Source organism: Calonectris borealis, chromosome W, assembly GCF_964195595.1.
Source record: "Calonectris borealis chromosome W, bCalBor7.hap1.2, whole genome shotgun sequence".
In the NCBI taxonomy this organism is placed as follows: domain Eukaryota; kingdom Metazoa; phylum Chordata; class Aves; order Procellariiformes; family Procellariidae; genus Calonectris; species Calonectris borealis.
Genome location: NC_134351.1, coordinates 51,078,510 through 51,083,007, shown reverse-complemented (window position 1 = coordinate 51,083,007; position 4,498 = coordinate 51,078,510).

Here is a 4,498-nt window from a genome sequence, read left to right as displayed (position 1 = left end):
TGCTTGGAAGTAATTTTTTTGCCTCCTCTGTTTTATAAAACTAGTTTGGAATAAGTATTTGGAATATTTAAAAATATTTTTGAGAGTGAAGGGTTTGGTTTTTTTGTTAATATGACTTATTTTTTACGTTGTCTTGACATGTAAACAAGGATTCACTTCAGATTTCAGTAAATACACTAGAATGTCTGCATCAGTATGTCAATAAAGTTTTTAATTTTAATTCATGATTTCTATATAGTATAGTAATGGAAGATGTCAAATAACTCTAGCATTGCTTTGGAAATTTAGTTTATTTGAAGCACTGAACACTTTTATTAAGATCCGGAAGGCAGATTTTTAGATGGAGTACAAGTGAAGTGTTTCTATATCAGCCCTGAAGAGCTGATTCTGGATTATTCAACATAGTAGATTGAATACACTGGCTTAATTTGTTGCTTAAGAATTTTTTATCCAAATATGACATCAAATGCAGTTTTGACAGCTGTATTCTTAGATATATTTAAAACATGTTAGTAACTTATGTTTAAAAATTAAAAAAAGTTTTTAGACATTTTTAGGTGCAATCTATTACTGAAGCAGTGTGCAACTTCGTTTTGGTTTACTTATTTAGAAGTTAAAATTAAGATCACATTGTTTTGAAAAATAACTTATTTGATCAGTTGTTTCTGGTACAATCCAGGTTTTTTGTTTCAGAATGAATAGCAAGCATTAATCAGTGCATGTGTTGTGGAAAATGAAGAGTTCTTTTCATTCTGCCACTTACTCCACAATTGTAACTGAAGGCAGTGAAGAGGAGCCCAATAGACTATGTTTTACTGGTTTGGTTAATGTTTTCTGGCTTATTAGAATATTTACAACTGATATGTATTTTAAAGAGTTAACTGCACCTCTGCAAATTTAATGTATTGAACAATGATCTCTAAAGTAAACTTTTCCTATGTAGTCTTTAGTTTGAAAAACAGAATATGGTCAGATGCCAAAGAGATGGAGGTTTTGTCTAAGGAATAAACACCACTATTTATTGAAATACCCTATGAAAATGTATTTCTGGCTGAAAAATAAAGAGTGATATAAATACCTATTTCTGTGGAGTCTTTTGCTGTGTAGAAGAACGAGGACATTTAAAAATATAACTTTAGACCAGGAATCATTAAAACTTGAAAGCAGGAATCTTATACTTCTGTGAAATATTTAGACACTTAGGATTCTTCTGTTGTTTCAGGAAATCACACATACAATTGTTAGTACATTTTGTGCATATTGTTACTTTGGTCCTGTACAGTAATTGTATAGCTACATCTATAGAGAGGCTGGTGGCTGTCTTGCCAAGTTCAAACATGAAAAATTTGTTAGTACTTTTTCTGTATGGTGGCTTGCTTGTGAAAGTGATTGCACCTGATAACATTACTTAACTGTTTTACACTTGCAGTTACACTTGCATAGCACATAATCATTCAAGAGCCATATTTTTTATAAGTTGGATTTGTAATGTTCTTAATTACAACTCTTAAATTCATATAGTGATTTCCTGTTTTTACTTCTAAAAGAAGCAAACTCAGACATAAGAAAGCTTTTCATCTTGTCTTATTTTTGATAATTAGAATGTCTTACATTAAACTAATCTATTAAAATTAAAGGCAAGATGGTTCTTCAGACTACTAAAATGAAATCGAATGTGATCAATACTGACTTTTCAAAGTGAGATCTTTACTAAATATCAGGCTCCGGACTTTATTGTGGCCTTTCAATACATAAAAGGGGCTTATAAGAAAGATGGAGAGAGAATTTTTACCAGGGCCTGTTGCGACAGGACAACAGGTAATGGTTTTAAACTAAAAGAGGGTAGATTTAGATTAGATATAAGGAAGAAATTCTTTACGCTGAAGGTGGTGAGACACTGGAACAGGTTACCCAGTCCCTGGAAGTGTTCAAGGCCAGGTTGGACGGGGCTTTGAGCAACCTGGTCTAGTGGAAGATGTGCCTGTCCCCTGCAGGGGGGTGGGAACTAGATGATCTTTAAAGGTCCCTTTCAACCCAAACCATTCTATGATTCTATGAATACAGAGTTCTCACTATTCTTCTAATAAATTAAAAGAAAAAATTGCATTGAGAAAATAATGTTTCCCTGTGGCCTATAGATATCTTCCAGATGATTAGAAGAGTGAAGGTGGTAGAAGCAATAAAAGGTAGTAACACTAATCAGAATCATTTACGTTGGAAAAGACCCTTAAGATCATCGAGTCCAACCGTAAACCTAACACTGCCAAGTCCACCGCTAAACCATGTCCCTAAGCGCCACATCTACACGTCTTTTAAATACCTCCAAGGATGGTGACTCAACCACTTCCCTGGGCAGCCTGTTCCAATGCTTGATAACCCTTTCGGCGAAGAAAATCTCCTAATAGCCAATCTAAACCTCCCTTGGCGCAACTTGAGGCCATTTCCTCTCCTCCTATCACTTGTTACCTGGGAAAAGAGACCAACACCCACCTTGCTACAACCTCCTTTCAGGTAGTTGTAGAGAGCAATAAGGTCTCCCCTCAGCCTCCTCTTCTCCAGACTAAACAGTCCCAGTTCCCTCAGCCGCTCCTCATAAGACTTGTGCTCCAGGCCCTTCACCAGCTTCGTTGCCCTTCTCTGGACACGCTCCAGCACCTCCATGTCCTTCTTGTAGTGAGGGGCCCAAACCTGAACACAGTATTTGAGGTGCGGCCTCACCAGTGCCGAGTACAGGGGCACGATCACCTCCCTGCTCCTGCTGGCCACACTATTTCTGATACAGGCCAGGATGCCGTTGGCCTTTTTGGCCACCTGGGCACACTGCCGGCTCATGTTCAGCCGGCTGTCAACCAGCACCCCCAGGTCCTTTTCTGCCAGGCAGCTTTCCAGCCACTCTTCCCCAAGCCTGTAGCGTTGCATGGGGTTGTTGTGGCCGAAGTGCAGGACCTGGCGCTTGGCCTTGTTGAACCTCATACAGTTGGCCTCAGCCCATCGATCCAGCCTGTCCAGGTCCCTCTGCAGAGCCTTCCTACCCTCCAGCAGATCAACACTCCTGCCCAGCTTGGTGTCGTCTGCAAACTTACTGAGGGAGCACTCGATCCCCTCATCCAGATCGTTGATAAAGACATTGAACAAGACTGGCCCCAAAACTGAGTCCTGGGGAACACCGGTCATGACCAGATGCCAACTGGATTTAACTCCATTCACCACAACTCTTTGGGCCCGGCCATCCAGCCAGTTTTTTACCCTGCGAACAGAACACATGTCCAAGCCACGAGCAGCCAGTTTCTCCAGGAGAATGCTTTGGGAAACGATGTCAAAGGCTTTACTGAAGTCCAGGTAGACCACATCCACAGCCTTTCCCTCATCCACTAGGCGGGTCACCTGGTCATAGAAGGAGATCAGGTTGGTCAAGCAGGACCTGCCTTTCATAAACCCATGCTGACTGGGCCTGATCACCTGGTTGTCCTGTACGTGCCTTGTGAGCGCCCTCAAGACGAACTGCTCCATAATCTTCCCCAGCACCGAGGTCAGGCTGACAGACCTGTAGTTCCCCGGATCCTCCTTCCGGCCCTTCTTGTAGATGGGCGTCACATTGGCAAGCCTCCAGTCATCTGGGACCTCCCCTGTTAACCAGGACTGCTGATAAATGATTGAAAGTGGCTTGGCGAGCACTTCTGCCCGCTCCCTCAGCACCCTTGGGTGGATCCCATCCGGCCCCATAGACTTGTGTGTGTCTAAGAAGTGGTGTAGCAGGTCGCTAACCATTTCCCCTTGGATTATGAGGGCTTCATTCTGCTTCTCCATCTCTGTCTTCGAGCTCAGGGGGCTGAATACCCTGAGGATAACTGGTCTTTCTATTAAAGACTGAGGCAAAGAAGGCATCAAGTACCTCAGCCTTTTCGTCAGCCTTTGCCACTATGTTTCCCCCCACATCCAATAAAGGATGGAGATTCTCCTTAGCCCTCCTTTTGTTGTTAATGCATTTATAGAAACATTTTTATTGTCTTTTACCGCAGTAGCCAGATTAAGTTCTAGTTGGGCTTTGGCCCTTCTAATTTTCTCCCTGCATAACCTCACGACATCCTTGTAGTCCTCCTGAGTTGCCTCCCCCTTCTTCCAACGGTCATAAACTCTTTTTTTTTTTTTTTTCCTGAGTTCCAGCCAAAGCTCTCTGTTCATCCAGGCCAGTCGTCTTCTCCGCCGACTCGTCTTTTGGCACATAGGGACGACCAGCTCCTGCACGTTTAAGATTTCCTTCTTGAAGAATGTCCAGCCTTCCTGGACTCCTTTGCCCTTCAGGACTGCCTCCCAAGGGACTCTGTCAACCAGGCCCCTCAACAGGCCAAAGTCTGCCCTCCGGAAGTCCAAGGTAGCAGTTCTGCTGACCCCCCTGCTTACTTCACCAAGAATCAAAAACTCTATCATTTCATGATCGCTGTGCCCAAGACGGCCTCCAACCATCACATCACCCAGAAGTCCTTTTCTGTTTGTAAAC